This window comes from Podarcis gaigeae, assembly GCF_964106915.1.
Source record: "Podarcis gaigeae genome assembly, chromosome: 13".
Classification (NCBI taxonomy): domain Eukaryota; kingdom Metazoa; phylum Chordata; class Lepidosauria; order Squamata; family Lacertidae; genus Podarcis; species Podarcis gaigeae.
The window spans coordinates 6,115,979-6,134,701 of record NC_139689.1 but is presented as its reverse complement, the minus strand read 5'-3'; the positions used below and the strand labels follow the sequence as shown (position 1 = coordinate 6,134,701).

The 18,723-nt window shown below is 47.2% G+C and overlaps 1 long non-coding RNA gene across 1 annotated transcript; it reads left to right on the top strand.

Moving 5' to 3' along the window:
• The first annotated feature begins 12 nt into the window (after positions 1-12).
• Positions 13-2,616, top strand: LOC310829133. Its single transcript, XR_014557178.1, has 3 exons — positions 13-91; positions 992-2,061; positions 2,195-2,616. It is a non-coding gene; the product is annotated as an uncharacterized lncRNA (long non-coding RNA).
• Positions 2,617-18,723: the final 16,107 nt, after the last annotated feature.

Here is an 18,723-nt window from a genome sequence, read left to right as displayed (position 1 = left end):
CGGGGAGGGAAAGGCACCTCTTGCACCACGGGTTAAGAGGGAAGCGTCCTCTTCTCTGAGCATGTGGGGAGCTGGCACGGTGCCCACCAGGGTGAGTCAAGGGGGAGGCAAGCAGGAGGGGATGAACTGGCTGCCCCGCTGTGGGTCTGCAAGGAGAAAGGGGTGTGTGTGTGTGTGTGTGTGTTTGTGTGTGGCGGGTACAAGGCTTCCCCAGAAATGCGCGCACGGCCCTCATCCATATTTTGCATCCTGCCTTTCCTCCACCAGCTGTTCTCAACCTGTGGGTCCCCAGATGTTGTTGAATAATAATAATAATAATAATAATAATAATAATAATAATACTTTATTATTTATACCCCGCCCATCTGGCTGGGTCCCCCCAGCCACTCTGGGCGGCTTCCAACAAAAGACTAAAATACAATAACCTATTAAACATTAAAAGGACTACAACGCCCATCATCCCTGAGCTCTGGCCTTGCTAGCTAGGGGTGATGAGAGTTGTAGTTCAACAACATCTGGTGACCCACAGGTTGAGAAAGGCTGCTCCAGACCAAGGAAGTTAAAACCATGCAGAAAAAAACTCAAAGAGTTAAAAAATGTTGTTTTTTTAAAAAGCCACAAACGCTAATAGAATGAAAGCAACATTAAAAAAACCCCAAGTCTATCTAATGTCTTTACAACGCATCTCGAACGCGTTTCCACCCTTCCCAAAATAGTTTGGGATGTGTAGTTTGCTAAGGGTGCTGGGAATTGTAGCTCTGGGAGGGGTGGACTGCAGTTCGCAGAATTCCCAGTTTGTGGGTGTGGATTTGACTTCAGAGGCGAGTTCTGGCACTGACTGAAGTCTCTCTTGTGTACAAAGATGTGTCTAAATTATAAGAGTACCATAATGAAATTGTTTATTATTAGAAATAGGAAGTCAACTGTCAGGCCGGCGATTGAATCTGGGACCCTCTAATCCTCTGTGTTTCTAATCATTTATTGCAACCAGATTTCCTGTGGTGGTACCAGAGCAGGCAACACTTTGCACATGCACGTGAGAAAAGCCGAGCCTAGGGAGGCCGACAGGAGACCCGCTGAATAAAACTGCAAATACAAATCTACAGTATAAGAACATCAGGAACACCGCGTAGGGTTCTGGTCGCCTCAACTGAAAGCGGATATCGTTGAGCTGGAAAACGTTCAGAAAAGGGCAACAAAAATTATCAAGGCGGTGGCAGCCAGCTGGCAGCGGAAGAGGGAGGCTGGGCACCCACAACAAAAAAATTGTGGGTGCCTGCCCCCCGGCCCACCTGGAGTTGGCGCCCCTGCCATCTGCTGTGGATGCTTTAGTTGAGATTTCTGCATTGCAGGGGGTTGGACTAGATGACCCCAGGATACCTTCCAACTCTGCAATTCTGTGTTGCTGGTTTTTTTTTTAACCCACCTTATTTTGTATCAACCAGCCAGATCTCCCTCATACCTGCCTTTTATTCTGTCTGTGTGGGCAACCACACGTAGAGGACATTTGCCATTACCTAGGACATGGGTGGCTCTGTGGGTTAAACCACAGAACCTAGGACTTGCCAATCAGAAGATCGGCAGTTCGAATCCCCGCGACAGGGTGAGCTCCCGTTGCTGGGTCCCTGCTCCTGCCAACCTAGCAGTTCAAAAGCATGTCAAAGTGCAAGTAGATAAATAGGTACCACTCTGGCGGGAAGGTAAATGGCGTTTCCATGCGCTGCTCTGGTTCGCCAGAAGCGGCTTAGTCATGCTGGCCACATGACCCGGCTCCCTTGGCCCATAAAGTGAGATGAGCGCTGCAACCCCAGAGTCGGCCACGACTGGACCTAAAGGTCAGGGGTCCCTTTACCTTTACCTAGGAAGAAAGAACTGGATGGGTCATTTACAAAAGGGACTCTGAGATCTAACTTGCACATTTTAATTGAGAATTGATTTTTATTCTGTGTAATAAGAAATATTTGGTGGATTTGACCGTAGTTTCACTGCATATGTAGCGACCGCTGTGGTTTTTTCAACCTCCTTTTGATTTCTTTATATGTTGCCCTGGCCTTTGGCTCAGTGGCACAGCGTGGGGGGTGCAGGGGGGGCCGGCCGCACCGGGGGCAACATCTGGGGGTTAGGGTTAGGGGGCGCAAATTACTTGCCTTGCCCCGGGTGCTGACAACCCATGCTACGCCACTGCTTTGGCTAGCGCAATAAAATCCAATAAACATTACTTTGTTTTTATGGAGGCAACTTGTTTTAAACTGCTTTTAATGTATGTTAATGTTGCAACCTGGGTGAAGTGTCGGTAATAAGTAAATAACAACAATGTGGAAAGATGTTTGTCTGCCTGGGAGGTTCCTTCGTATTCTCGTAAAGCCTCTTGCTTCCCTGGAGGGCGGATAAGAGAAAAGTGTTTGTGCGTGCGGAAAACCAGGCTGTGAATACAACACTGTGCCTTTAAAACGCATCCGGAATACATTTCTCCCCTCAGAGAATTCTGGGCACTGTAGTTCACCTGCTCAGAGAGTTACAACTACCAGCGACCTTTAACGAACTACAGCACCCAGAATGCTTTGAGGGGAAAGAAGGGTCCTTAAAGGCGTAGTAGTGCAAACAGGGCCTTGTTGTTGTTTACGGTAGTTGTTTAGTCGTTAATCCTGTCCGCCTCTTCGTGGCCCCCTGGACCAGAGCACGCCAGGCCCTCCTGTCTTCCACTGCTTCCCGCAGTTTGGTCAAACTCATGCTGGTCGCTTCGAGAACACTGTCCCACCATCTCGTCCTCTGTCTTCCCCTTCTCCTTGTGCCCTCCATCTTTCCCAACATCAGGGTCTTTTCCAGGGAGTCTTCTCTTCTCATGAAGTCTTGGAGCCTCAGCTTCAGGATCTGTCCTTCCAGTGAGCCCTCAGGGCTGATTTCCTTCAGAAGGGAGACGTTTGATCTTCTTGCAGTCCATGGGACTCTCAAGAGTCGCCTCCAGCACCAGAATTCAAAGGCATCAATCAGCCTTCTTTATGGTCCAGCTCTCACTTCCATACATCACTACTAGGAAAACCATAGCTTTGACTATACGGACCTTTGTTGGCAAGGTGATGTCTCAGCTTTTTAAGATGCTGTCTAGGTTTGTCATCGGCCTCTGGGAATGTCTGCACTGACTGGCAGCAGCTCTCCAGTCAGGATTGAACCCTGGGGCCTTCCTTCTGCACCCAGAGCGGCTGCTCCATTTCTGAGCCACAGCCGTTGCCCAATCGGGCGCCATGAACTGTGAACCTCATTGGAATGAAGTCACCCTCGCTTCTCCCGAAAGTTGCTCCCTCCTCATAAATCCTCCTCCTTCCCAAGGACGACTCTTGCGAGGCTGAGTCACTGTCCCAGTAACGACTTGTTGCGAGTTCCTAGAATCCCACGCGGAAAGGGATGCCAATAAATCATTTGGGGGAGCGTCGGCCTGGGAATGGAACCCAGGAGTCCTGAGCAAAACTTTTTCTCCCGCTGGACTAAACTCCTTCCCAGGCTGTGTACACAACATACATTTAAAGCGCATTTTCCACCCACCTACCCAGAACCATAGGGACACGGGTGTCGCTGTGGATTAAACCACAGAGCCTAGGACTTGCTGATCAGAAGGTTGGCGGTTCGAATCCCCACGACGGGGTGAGCTCCCGTTGCTCGGTCCCTGCTCCTGCCCATCTAGCAGTTCGAAAGCACGTCAAAGTGCAAGTAGATAAATAGGTAACGCTCCAGCGGGAAGGTAAACGGCGTTTCCATGTGCTGCTCTGGTTTGCCAGAAGCGGCTTAGTCATGCTGGCCACATGACCCAGAAGCTGTACGCCGGCTCCCTCGGCCAATAAAGCAAGATGAGCGCCGCAACCCCAGAGTCGGTGATGACTGGACCTAATGGTCAGGGATCCCTTTACCTTTTTACCAAGAACCATGGGAACTGTAGTTTACGCTTTGCGACGCTACAATTCCCAGCACCCTTAAGAAACTACAGCCACCAGGTTCAAACAGAAACAACGGAGCATGTGCTTCTCCAGTGTCTATACGATATAGAGAAACTGTCTCTCATGTCTTGTTACGCTGCCGTTTCTACGGAGATATACGCTCGGTATTTATTACTCCTGTCATACAAAAATCTCCAAATGGGTCCGAATTTGAATGTCTAAAACTCCTGGTAGAGGACAAGGATCTAGAGATCACGCTAAGGGTGGCCAAATTCTGTGTGACTGCCATAAAACTTAGGGAACAAGCTGTACTACCAAATGATTAAGGTTTTAAATGACAATTTTAGGTGATCAAGATTTAATATATTTTTTTAACTGCCGCTATATCTGTATCGTCTCTGTTATACCCAATTTCAATTCAATGTATTCTTGTTGTGTTTTATGATTTCCCTGATATTGTAAGTGAGCCGGAACTGTAACTGTAATAATAAAATTCATTCATTCTGATATAGAGAAATGTGTTTTAGCCTCATCTCCCCACTACTCCATAAGGACCCAGGGCGCACAAAACAATCTTATACCTCCCTGCTCCTGTCAGATACCAATCCTGCTACAACATACGACGTTGCCAGATTCTGCACAACAGCTTTCAAAATCCGTCAGATGATGACCTGGGCCACAAACTAGACTGACTGAACACTCACATCAGAGCGCTCACTAAACTGATAGTTGTAGTCTTTTATATACTAACCTTTTATGTTCTACCGTATCCCTCTAAAGTTCTTAACGCCTCTTTTAGATTCTGTCCGTTTCTTTTAGATTCTTACAGTCTTTCAGATATACCTTCCGTTTTAATATTTTTTAGCTTTCCAGAATCTGTAAGATTCTAAAGGATTGCACCCCAACCCCTGCTTATGCTGGTCTATGACAGTAATAAAGATTTGATTGATTGATTGATTGATTGATTGATTGATACAGTCGCCAGGGTGCTTGCTGAGTGCGTGGTTGTAGTAGAAGACAGTCACAGAACTGAGAAATTACACAAAACAAATGAAATACCGTGAAAATCCCTGAAACGAGAAGTAATCGACTAGAAATATTATCTTATAGAAATAAACTAAATACTAAAAATCAAAAAGTTTAAGGGAAAAATTAGAAAAACCTAGAATTGTACAAAGCCTTATCAGGATCCCGGCTACAAACCTCGTTTCACTGAACTATTCAGTTTCCTCAGAAGGAAATAGAAAAATCATAAACCTTAAATGACGAAAATTCAAAAAAGGGGGTTAAAACTCCCCAAAATTCTGAAGTTAGGATTATACTTCAGATTTTTTGGGAGTTTTAACCCTCTTTTTTGAATTTTGGTCATTTAAGGTTTAGGATTTTTCATATTTCTAGTCGATTACTTCTCATTTCAGGGATTTTCACGGTGCAGTGGTACCTCAGGTTACATACGCTTCAGGTTACATACGCTTCAGGTTACAGACTCCACTAACCCAGAAATAGTGCTTCAGGTTAAGAACTTTGCTTCAGGATAAGAACAGAAATCGTGCTCCGGCAGCGCGGCGGGAGCAGGAGGCCCCATTAGCTAAAGTGGTGCTTCAGGTTAAGAACAGTTTCAGGTTAAGTACGGACCTCCGGAACGAATTAAGCACTTAACCCGAGGTACCACTGTATTTCATTTGTTTTGAGTGCGTGGTTGTGGCTGTTTTCTTTAGAATATGGCATGTGTGTATGGGGCCGAATGTTCCTCTTTGGTCCATGGGCACCCGCTCGGCTCTGCAGCTGGAGCTAGGACCCAGGAGTCCTGGCCAGGCGGAGCTAGATTTGGGAGAAAGATTGTTCCTAGGGGTGTTGGCAGCATCTGTTGGAGCTGAGGTGCGTGTTGGGGCAGGTTGAGGGAGGGTGCAGCATAGGGCAGGAGGGATGGAGAGAGGTGGGGCAGCAAGCCTTTTGTTGAAGGATCAGCTGGGCCCTGGCTCCTTTAAGAGTGGCTCAGCAGGCAGGCATTCAACCGGTGCAGCGCGTACACACACACACACACACACACACAGATGCCTTTTAAATATTCTTATTTATCCATTGTTTTTGCATCTCCTCCATCTTGGGTGCTTCAGGGTGGTTTGCTTGGTTAGGCTGAGAGACAGCAAGTGACTGGGATATATATTTATGTGGTTAGTGAAACAAGCACAGGTTTTCCAAAGCCCTGTGCGGGTTGGGGGCGTATTTGTGGGGAGATGGAAGAGTCTGCAGGAGCTTTTTTCCTGGCAGAAAGTTTTTATTTTGTTAAATTTGCACACCACCCTTCATCTCCACAACATACAAATTCAAGATGAAAACGCAAAATACATAATAAAAACAAAAACACACATACACACAAATGTATGTTTAAAAGTTTAAAAGGCGCAATGAGATAGGAAAATAATATATCAGGGATGGAATAACAAATAAAGCGAATAACACAACAATAATAAAAATAATACAGTGGTACCTCGGGTTAAGTACTTAATTCGTTCTGGAGGTCCGTTCTTAACCTGAAACTGTTCTTAACCTGAAGCACCACTTTAGCTAATGGGGCCTCCCGCAGCCGGAGCACAATTTCTGTTCTCATTCTGAAGCCAAGTTCTTAACCTGAAGCACTATTTCTGGGTTAGCAGAGTCTGTAACCTGAAGCGTATGTAACCCGAGGTACCACTGTAGTAGGTAAAGAAGATTGTACATGGGTGAAGTACTGGGCTGTGGGGGAGGGAGGTGAAGGGATTAATTGAAATTGTTAAAGATTGGTATAGGATTTAAGAGATTTAAATTTTTATAAAGATTTTATAAAGATCTGCTATAAGGAAAGCAGAAAGCAGCAAGAAATATCAAGTAAAGGTATCATAGAGAAGATCAGTGTAAATGAAAACATGAGACTTGTGGTTCTGTTACATATGATTTTATTCTGGAGTTGTCTGTTTATTTTGGAGTTGTTTGTTGTAAAGAATGTATATTATGTGAATAAAATAATAAAGGATTTGCAAAACCCGGGGGGAAAATATGTATGGGGCTGATGGGAGTTGGAGTTCCACGCTGTCAAATGGTTCATCACAGCCCTGAGGTGGAGATATTGCAAGGGTGAAAACAGCCCCTGTTGAATTTCTACCTATCACAGGTGGAGATATTGCAAGGGTGAAAACAGCCCCTGTTGAATTTCTACCTAACACAGGTGGAGATATTGCAAGGGTGAAAACAGCCCCTGTTGAATTTCTACCTATCACAGGTGCAGATATTGCAAGGGTGAAAACAGCCCCTGTTGAATTTCTACCTGTCACAGAACCCAAAAAGGGGGTGGTGTGTGAGGAGAGAGAGAGAGAGACATTGGCCATGTCTCTGCTCTTGAAAACAACAAAACTAAACTATTTCTCTCTGGACTTCCTCAGCCCTTCCAGAACATTCTCCAACTCTTGCACATTTAATCAAGGCTTAACATTTTTGAAATGAAGATGTGCTGGGGCTTAATCCTGGAATTGACTCCTTTTCTGGAAGCTTGTGAGCCTCAGGCACATTTGAAGAACATACAGTGGTACCTCGGGTTAAGTACTTAATTCGTTCTGGAGGTCCATTCTTAACCTGAAACTGTTCTTAACCTGAAGCACTACTTTAGCTAATAGGGCCTCCTGCTGCCGCCGCACCGCAGGAGCACGATTTCTGTTCTCACCCTGAAGCAAAGTTCTTAACCTGAAGCACTATTTCTGGATTAGCGGAGTCTGTAACTTGAAGCGTCTGTAACCTGAGGTACCACTGTACTCAGCTTCTGCCAAAGAATCCCAGGAACTGTAGCTTACCGCTCACGGCAGCTTTAACAAACTAGAGATCCCAGGAACTAGCCATTCACTACACGTATGGATGTCACTACAGAGAATGATTTCTTCCCTGCACTGCGGAGAGGGAATCACTCTCTGCACTTGCTCAGAGGCACTCTTCGCTCAAAAAACCCCAGGGTTGTTTCCGAGCAATGAAAACAGTTTGGCAGATTCAGCCTCCGCTTTGGAAGCGTCATCCCATAGAGAAAGGAACACACAATCCACGCCTCGATGCAATCTGCTGTGTGTGTGTCTTTAGCTGCGGGTCCTTGTAAGTGTGCCAGAAAAGCGTGGCAATGTACACATCAAACGTTTTGAGCCACGGTCCCTGCGTTGCAAGGGGTTGGACTAAATGGGGTACGGAATGGCGTAACTGTGCCCCCGAAGGAGCAGGTGCGCAGCCTGAGAGTCATTCTGGACTCACCGCTGTCCATGGAGACACAGGTCAATTCTGTGTCCAGGGCAGCTGTCTACCAGCTCCATCTGGTACGCAGGATGAGACCCTCCCTGCCCGCAGACTGTCTCGCCAGAGTGGTGCATGCTCTGGTTATCTCCCGCTTGGACTACTGCAATGCGCTCACCTTTGAAGGTGACCCGGAAACAACAACTAATCCAGAATGCGGCAGCTAGACTGGTGACTGGGAGCGGCCGCCGAGACCACATAACACCGGTCTTGAAAGACCTACATTGGCTCCCAGTACGTTTCCGAGCACCATTCAAAGTGTTGGTGCTGCTGACCTTGAAAGCCCTAAATGGCCTTGGTCCAGTATACCTGAAGGAGCGTCTCCACCCCCATCGTTCTGCCCGGACACTGAGGTCCAGCTCCGAGGGCCTTCTGGCGGTTCCCTCCCTGCGAGAAGTGAGGTTACAGGGAACCAGGCAGAGGGCCTTCTCGGTGGTGGCGCCCGCCCTGTGGAACACCCTCCCATCAGATGTCAAGCAAATAAACAACTACGTATCTGACTTTTAGAAGACGTCTGAAGGCAGCCCTGTTTAGGGAAGTTTTTAATGTTTGATGTTTTATCACTTTTTATGATTATATTCTCATGGGAGCTGATGGGCGGGGAATGAATGAATGAATGAATGAATGAATTATTATTATTATTACTACTACTACTACTACAATTCTGTGATTCTTTGAAAATGCACTCTGCAGCTGCTCAGAGGCACTTTGTCTTTGCTATTACCCGATGCGGCATTCCAGAAGGTGAACTGCCTAATGGATTAAAAACCCTTAGATTCCAAGGAGGCTTCTGTACTTCATCATCGTTGACAGCTGAGATTGGCTTTGGGATGGATTAAATCACCCTCGTTCTCCCTGCCAAAATATTGCTGCAATCACATGCCATGATGAATTCTTCCCAGGAAGGCTCCTGTGTCTGGAACAGATGCCCAGCAGGCAGAAAGGCAACAGGTGAAGCTTATTCCACATGTGTCAATCTCATGCCGTTTCTACGAACACAGAAATATTACCTATCACTTACATAATCTTATAATTGCGCTTAGATCCGAAGGAGCGCAATACACAGGACTCTCCCGCTTCTCATTTTCTCCTTGCGACAGCAACCCTGTGAGGTAGGCTACACAAAGAGTGCGTCGACCCGGTGAGCTTAATGGGTGAACGGGGATTCGAACCCAGCTCTCCGAGATCCTAGTCCAACTCTCTGCCCGCTACACTGCGACACACTTTCTCATCCATACAGGGCTCAGATTTGGACTGGTAACCACCTTAGCACTTTGGAAGGTGTTCAATCAAAGTTTCTAAGGCAGATTTTTTCTGCACCGCCATGTGTCCCAAACGCATCATTGAGACTGGAGGCAAGTCTCCCTTCAGTAGAAGTACGGACTTGGCAAAGAACTCTTTAACTTCTGGCTCCGCCTAAACTCAAATCCCCCCGGTTTACTCTTCCTAGTACTTCAAGACTCCCATAAAAGTGCCTGGCTTAAAGGTAAAGGTAAAGGGACCCCTGACCATTAGGTCCAGTCGTGGCCGACTCTGGGGTTGCCGTGCTCATCTCGCTTTACTGGCTGAGGGAGCTGGTGTACAGCTTCCGGGTCATGTGGCCAGCATGACTAAGCCGCTTCTGGCGAACCAGAGCAGTGCACGGAAACGCCGTTTACCTTCCCGCCGGAGTGGTACCTATTTATCTACTTGCACTTTGATGTGGTTTCGAACTGCTAGGTGGGCAGGAGCAGGGACCGAGCAATGGGAGCTCACCCCGTTGCGGGGATTCGAACCGCGACCTTCTGATCGGCAAGTCCTAGGCTCTGTGGTTTAACCCACAGTGCTAAAACCGTCTATCAAAAACTTCACTCTTGTGTCCTATCCCCACAAGACCTACTCACGATGGGCCCTACTAAAGCAAACAGCCTAATTGGTCAACTTCTAAAAGATATTGAGCATCAGAACAACCTGGTCACTATAAGGAAATTCTGCCCTTGGTATGTTCATTTTCCACCTCTCCATTTTGATTCTCTGGCCCCATATCTGCACAAACTTACTATTCCAAAATACAGATGTGCTTTTACACTTGCAAGACTGGATGTTTTGCCATCTGCGGTACTTGAGGGTCGATTCCAAAAGATCTCGCCTGAGAAACGTCTTTGCCCCTGTGGAGATGGTAGCACCGAAACAGCGGCACACGTCCTCCAATCTTGTACTCTCTGCAAAGACCTGAGGAACGAGATCATCACCCCACTCGTACTAACCGTCCCAGGGTGCTCAACCACTGCCACAATGTCCTTTCTTCTGTCAGATCAAAATGAGCAGATAACAGCAAAGGTTGCTAGGTTCATAGCAGGGGCAATCAGAATAAGGGCAGAAAGTGAGGAGGAATTAAAGAACCTTTTAATGAGGGTGAAAGAGGAGAGCGCAAAATATAGTCTGAAGCTCAACATCAAGAAAACGAAGATCATGGCCACTGGGCCCATCACCACCTGGCAAATAGAAGGGGAAGAAATGGAGGCAGTGAGAGATTTTACTTTCTTGGGCTCCATGATCACTGCAAATGGTAACAGCAGTCACAGAATTAAAAGACGCCTGCTTCTTGGGAGGAAAGCAATGACAAACCTAGACAGCATCTTAAAAAGCAGAGACATCACCTTGCCAACAAAGGTCCGTATAGTGAAAGCTATGGTTTTCCCAGTAGTGATGTATGGAAGTGAGAGCTGGACCATAAAGAAGGCTGATCGCTGAAGAATTGGTGCTTTTGAATTATGGTGCTGGAGGAGACTCTTGAGAGTCCCATGGACTGCAAGAAGATCAAACCTCTCCATTCTGAAGGAAATCAGCCCTGAGGGCTCACTGGAAGGACAGATCCTGAAGCTGAGGCTCCAAGACTTTGGCCACCTCATGAGAAGAGAAGACTCCCTGGAAAAGACCCTGATGTTGGGAAAGATGGAGGGCACAAGGAGAAGGGGACGACGGAGGACGAGATGGTTGGACAGTGTTCTTGAAGCTACCAGCATGAGTTTGACCAAACTGCAGGAGGCAGTGGAAGACAGGAGTGCCTGGCGTGCTCTGGTCCAGGGGGTCACGAAGAGTCGGACACGACTAAACGACTAAACAACAACAACAGCTGACGGCGGCTGATTCAGGACAGTTTCTCATCCATGTGATCATCTCGCCTCTCATTTATACCCAAGTGATCTTGTTCTGCGAGAGGTCCTTCTGAATTTATAATGAATTTTCCAATTCATTATAAATTCTTCCCCAATACTCTTTTAGCCGTTTACAGGTCCACCACATACGAAAAAACGTTCCCTTAATCTCCTTACGGCTTATCAGTCTTCTACATCTTAGCGAGTCTACTTGGAGTTAAATACCATCTGTGAATCATTTTCTGCAATGTAGGAATCTCAACTAAAGCATCCATGGCAGGTGGATTAAAAACCTTCAAAGAAGGAGAATCCACCATCTCACGAGGAGTCCGTTCCTCTGGCGAACGGCTCTTGCCTTCAGAAAAGTCTTCCTGATGTTTTGTTGAACTCTCCTTCCTTGCAACTTGAAGCCATGGGTTCGAGTCCTACCCATGCTGGTAGCTTCGACAACACTATCCAACCATCTCGTCCTCCGTCATCCCCTTCTCCTTGTGCCCTCCATCTTTCCCAACATCAGGGTCTTTCCCAGGGAGTCTTCTCTTCTCATGAGGTGGCCAAAGTCTTGGAGCCTCAGCTTCAGGATCTGTCCTTCCAGTGAGCACTCAGGGCTGATTTCCTTCAGAATGGATAGGGACTCCTTACACTGCGTTTAAAACCAAAATCGCATTTGGGTAGAACCTGTTTCTCAGGCGGCTAGTCCTAGTCTTTATAACCCTGTACCTTCTTCCAGAAGGCAGATGCTGAAAGAGATCATTTCCGGGGTGCGCACTATCCTGCGCTATCTCTGCAGCTTTCTTATGACACCTGGAAGCATAGATTCGATCCAAGGCGGGAAGAGTGCACCCAATTATTCTCTCTGCAGTCTTTACAACCCTGGACAGCATTGTTTTTCCCCTGACCGTGCAGCTCCCAAACCACACACACAGATGCTTCTGCAGAGTGCTGGAGTTGCCTCCCTTTACACACCAGACGGGCGCCATCTCTGTTTTGCTTTCGGCACCTTCTAAAGGCACTCCTTTTTCCATAAGCCTCCCAAAGGGAGATCTTTATCCCAGCTGGTATCTGCATTGGATTCGAATGGATGTTGTTGTTTCCGCCTTCCCGGCGCCCTCCAGCCAGTTTGAACTACAACTCCTATCAGCCGCCACCCGGCAGAAGGGCACCCGGTTGGTGAAGACACAGATAATTGCTTTTTAAAATGTTTTCATAAAGGCAGTGGCTCTGTTTTTTATACAGGTAACCGCTTAAGGCATGTTTTTATCCTGTTGCGAATCGCTTTGGGGTGCCGCATCGGAAGCGATTCACGAATGAAAGAAGCAAGCGAAATTTTTAGGCAGTGTGGCCAAGTGGTTAGAGCGTCGGACCGGGACCTGGGAGCGGCGAGGCTTCAAATCTCCTATTTGGTCATGGAGCTCACTGGGTGATTTTGGATCCAGTCACTGTCTCTCAGCCTAACCTACCTCACAAGGATGTTGTGAGGATTAAATGAGGGAAAGAACCATGTACAGGGGACGCTCGGGCTGCGAATGTGATCCGTGCGGGATGAAAGTTCGCAACCTGCAGCATTCGCAACCTGCAACTGCGCATCTGCGCAATTCTGGTTGCAATTCGGCACTTCTGCACATGTGCAAAGCGCGTTTTAGCGCTTCTGCACATGCATGACCGCCGAAACCTGGAAGTAACCTGTTCTGGTACTTCTGGGTTTCTGCGGCCCGTAACCTAAAAAAACACAACCTGAAGCTTCTGTAAGCTGAGATATGACTGTACCCCAATTTGAGGTCCTTGGAGGCGAAAAGGGTTTGATAATAATAATAATAATAATAATAATAATAATAATAATAATAATGCTGCTGCAAAGTATATCCAACACACATTCAATTCACATGACTTCCCCCAAAGAACCTTGGGAACTGTAGTTTGCTAAGGGTGCTGGAGATGGTAGCTCTGTGAGGAGGAAACTACAGGTCCCAGGATCCCATGGATGAAGTCATGTGCTTTAAATTGCACATCAAATGTGCTTTAAAAAGTACGGCTTGCCTAATTGTGGCCTGCAGTTCAGCCCTTTCCGGAGATTTGAAAAGCGAGGCAAACACCAAATGGACCCAGGGCTTGAAATCTGGAAGGGAAGAGGAAATGGAGGGAAGAGGATCTGCATGGTGCGGCCAGAGACCCGGAGAGATCCCTGTTGATCACCCCCTGAATCAAGTGGAAGAAGGAAGCAAAACATTCCCAGAAGAGGTTCACTCCAGAACAGGTTCCCGCATAAGGAGGAGCTGGTTTTGACTTCTGGATCAGGGAGAGGGCAGGGGAAGAATGCAGAGGAAAAGGAAGTGAGAAGAACAGCCTCGTGGATCTCCTTCAATCTGAAATTCTCCCAAGGGTGCCCCACCCAGGCCACGCCAGCTGGGGAATTAATCAGCCGGCTGGACCGGAATAGCGTCAGGGAGAGCAGGTTGGGATGGAGGGGGGGGGGTGAAGAGAGAGGGGGGCAGGGAGTCAGTCTGGGTTTGGGGGTTCAGGTTGCAGACAGGAGGGCAGAAGGGTTGGGAGTAGTGCTTTTTTCCTAAATAAAAATGTTTAGGGGTGTAATGAAGAAAAATCTGCCCTTATTCCCTTATGGGGAACACAAGAGCCCTTATAGAGTCCTTCGTAGGTTATCCATCAGTCGGAGAAAATAACAGAGGCCAACCAGAGAATATTGAGAAGCAAAGCAACTAGTAAGCCTGATCTTTATTGAACTGTTGCAACAGGGTCCTCACTCCCCACATGCAGGAGGGTGGAGAGGACTCCAGAACATTGGTGTGCCCGCCCTTATATAGACATTTTAAATTGCCTGCCCTGGAGTCCAAGACCACCCCCCAGAAACATCATACCTACATCACAGAAAGGGTGGTCTACAACAGAAATCTGAGTGCCTTGTTTATCTCCTGTCTGGCAGGTTACTTGTTAATGCACACTTGATTGGATTACCTGGGGAACCTGGCCAGTCTTTTGTATAGACAAATACTTAGTTCCTGAGCCAGGTCACTAGCTCACCCTATTCATACACAGACATACCCTTAAGACAGGATTTGTGAAGGAGGAGACAATGGGGAGGCTTTTCCATTTTCCTTCCACCTTGCAGAGAAATGTTTGAGGTCAATTTGGGAGGGACAAAATGGTTTCAGGACTTTCTGTGGGGTTTCAGACATGTGGTTTATATATCGATGTGCGTGCTTGGTTGGTGCATTTATGAACATTATATATATATATATATATATATATGCAGGTTTTGGTGTCCTCGGGTGTCTTCCCGTGTAAAAGTTGGGGTGTCTAGGCGACGTTTCGACGAGGTCTCACTCGTCATCAGATGACGAGTGAGACCTCGTCGAAACGTCGCCTAGACACCCCAACTTTTACACGGGAAGACACCCGAGGACACCAAAACCTGCATTCCTGTACCCGTGAAAATCTACGAAAGCAAATATATATATATATATATATATACAGTGGTACCCAGGGGGACGAACGCCTAGGGAGACGAAAAACTCGCTAGACGAAGGAGTTTTTCGTTTTCTTAGCCACTTCGCAAGACGCATCTCCCTACGGGCTTGCTTCACAAAACGAAGCTTGCCCCGCAAGCTCCGGGGATAGCGGGGAAGCGCAGCGCGTCTTCCCCGCTGTCCCTGGACCTCTTTTGAAGCAAGGGGCGGCGGGGAGAAGATCGCTTCTCCCTGTTGCCAGCCCCACAATCTCCGGGGACAGAGGGGAAGGCGCGCGCCTTCCCCTCTGTCCCCTGACCTGTTTTAAAGCAAGGGAAGGGGCAGCGGGGAGAATCGCTTCTCCCCGTTGCCGCCCCTTGGTTCAAAAGGGGTCCGGAGACAGAGGGGAAGGCGCGCGCCTTCCCCTCTGTCCCCGGACGGTCTCCACAGGAACGCATTGATTGATTTTCAATGCATTCCTATGGGAAACCGTGCTTCGCAAGACGAAAAACTCGCAAGAAGAAAAAACTTGCGGAACGAATTAATTTCGTCTTGCGAGGCACCACTGTGTGTGTGTGTGTGTGTATGTATATATATATATATATATATATATATATATATATATGACCTTAATTTTTTTATTTCAGGGTACTCTCATTTTGACTCAAGAAAATCACCCTTTTATAGTTCAAATTGGGAAAATGGACAAAAGTACAAAGATTCACAAAATGTTTAGGGGTATGCGTACCTCTGTGTCCCCCCAGAAAAAAAAGGATTGGTTGGGGGCTCCTGATTTTCGTGGTGCACATATTTGGGCTTTGTCTAGATACGCAGCACACTTTTCCAGCTAGGTTTCCCCTTTGTAAGCTTTTGGAAATTTTACAGTTTACAAACGACGGTCCAGGGTGCCTGCAACAGACAGACAGGTGGGCTGGAGACTAGTTTGAAAGGACATTTAATGTGGTCTTTCATGCCCATGTCACAAAGAGTCACAGCTCAGTGGGAGAAGATGTGCCCGGATTTGATTTCCAGCACCCGAAAGATATCTCAGGTAATGGGGCATGAAAAATCGTGGGATCCTCAGAGAGCAGCTGTCAGTGAAGAATGGAGAATAATGGGCTGCATGGATGTTGGTCTGACTCAGTCTGCAGCCCAAGTCTTTTCTTCTTGCTGTCAACTCTGATCGGACAGGATTTGCAGGTTTCTGGGGAACACCGCAAAGAAATCTGTGAAAAAAACTGCATGACCCAAGGCGAAAACGGGAGGAGTACACCCAGAGCGTGGAACGATCCCTCTTTCAAACCGAGTTGCTAAAATAGCCATTAATAATTTTCTTGCAACTGTGGATAGATAAGTATCAGGAGGAAGAAAGGTATTTTGAACATGTCAACCTTGCAATTAAATCTCCAATGTTACTAGTCCCCAGGAATTTTTACTACGCTGTTTGCATTCCCGACATTCTTGTGTTAATCATTTAGCAATAAAATAGGGAAGGAAGCATTTGGTGACGCTTCCTTCGCTGGTCGCCTGGAAGAGAACTTGGAGCGCCGTAGGTGACCAGGAAGTGTCGTCATTCTCCCATATTACTGCCACCCAAGGAAAGGCGGAGGAAAGGGCTGCAGTTCAGTGGCGGGCATACAAAACCAGGATCAACCCTTGGTGTCCACAGGTAGGGCAGGAAAATATTATGTCTGAAACCCAGGAGAGCTAACCCAGAAATAGTGCCTCGGGTTAAGAACTTTGCTGCAGGTTGAGAACAGAAATTGCGCAGCGGCAGCAGGAGGCCCCATCAGCTAAAGTGCTGCTTCAGGTTAAGAACAGTTTCAGGTTAAGAACGGACCTCCGGAACGAATTAAGTACTTAACCCAAGGTACCACTGTACAGTATATGGAACAACCAGGGCTGGATTTAGGTTTGATAAGACCCTAAGCTACTGAAGGTAATGGGCCCTTTATATGTCCAGCTGTCCTTTGTCAACAACAAATTGTCCCTGTTTTTTGGGTTGAATATATGCTATATGGTAATTGATGGACCTCATAGATATCTCAAGCCATTTGCCCATGTTGCCATGCAACCAGTCCGTGCAGAATGTAGGCACCCTATATAGAGAAAGGAGCAAACCAGGGATATTTTAGGGAGCAGGCTAGCAGGCGGGGCTCACGACATACATCACAGGAGCCTGCACAACACAAACCACTGTTGCTGTAGGTAGGTTTTGTTCTATTTGTTTTTTATCTTATATTTTGGAAATGTAAATTTTTTTGGGGGGGGCAAGAGAGCGGGGCCCTAAGCTATAGCTAGTTTAGCTTATACAGTGGTACCTCGGGTTACATACGCTTCAGGTTACAGACTCCGCTAACCCAGAAATAGTACCTCGGGTTAAGGACTTTGCTTCAGGATGAGAACAGAAATTGTGTTCTGGTGGCGCGGCGGCAGCGGGAGGCCCCATTAGCTAAAGTGGTGCTTCAGGTTAAGAACAGTTTCAGGTTAAGGACGGACCTCCGGAACAAATTAAGTTCTTAACCTGAGGTACCACTGTAGATGCATTAACACCCACACACACACCCTATGTATACAGTGGTACCTCGGGTTACATACACTTCAGGTTACAGACTCCGCTAACCCAGAAATAGTACCTCGGTTTTAAGAACTTTGCTTCAGGATAAGAACAGAAATCGTGCGTCAGCAGCGGGAGGCCCCATTAGCTAAAGTGGTGCTTCAGGTTAAGAACGGACCTCCGGAACGAATTAAGTACTTAACCCGAGGTACCACTGTACGTAAATCTGGCACTGGGAACGACGCTCTCTGACTTATCCCAAGGAAGCAATAAGGGACGCTTGAACATAGGAACATGCCTTACTGAATCAGACCCTTCTGGCTCAGTATTGTCTACATCACTTTGGGAACTGAAGCTCTTAATCACATGGTTGCGGGTTCGATTCCCACATTGGGCAAAAAATTCCTGCACTGCCGGGGGTGGTTTCTTCCAACTCTATGGTTCTAAGAGGACTGGAGGTCTCTTTAACAAACTACAGCTCCCTGAATCCTTTGGGGGAAACCAGGACTGCTTAAAGTGCCATCATAGTGCTTTGAATGCATGCTATGACCTTAAATGGGTAGATTAATCAACCCAAAGCATGGATTAATCAGCAGCGGGGGCGTGTGTGTGTGTGTGGGGGGGTAGAATTCATTTTAAGTGTCAGAGCTGAGAGTGGAAACTTTGTTTTCCTCCCAGCACGTACCTCATGGCAGGTTATGTCCTGCCAATTATGCAATTGAGAAGAAACTGAAAATAAAAAGCAAGCGAGGCTTTCATAAGAACTTGTGGAAGGAGGGGAAACCCACAGCTGATGCAGAAAAATAAGTTGTTCCGTGACGGTGCCCCTGAGATGCAACAAACAGGCCTCTTAGCAAACACCCTCGTGCAGGAGATGTGGCAAATGTGCTCATCATCTGGGTCACAGTTTCCGCGGGAGGCGAGTGAAGCAACAGCGGGACAAAGAAGGAAAATGATTACTTGTCAACAGCCCATCTGTTCAAAGTGCTGGTTTCGACCAATAAAGCCTTAAACGCCTCAGGACCGCAATACCTCAAGGACCGCCTCTTTCCATATGAACCCACCCGGACCCCGAGATCATCTTCTGAGGCCCTCCTTCGTGTGCCTCCTCCTCGAGGGGTCCGGAGGGTGGCAACACGAGAACGGGGCCTTCTTGGCAGTGGCTCCCCATCTGTGGAACGCTCACCCCAGGGAAGTTTGCCTGGCGAACTTATACACCTTTAGGCGCCAGGCTAAAACGTTCCTTTGGCTGATCTGATTTACATCCTATGCCCTTTAAAAATGTGTGGGTTTGGGGGGGGGCTATTGAGTTGTTGGTTTTATTTTAATTATGT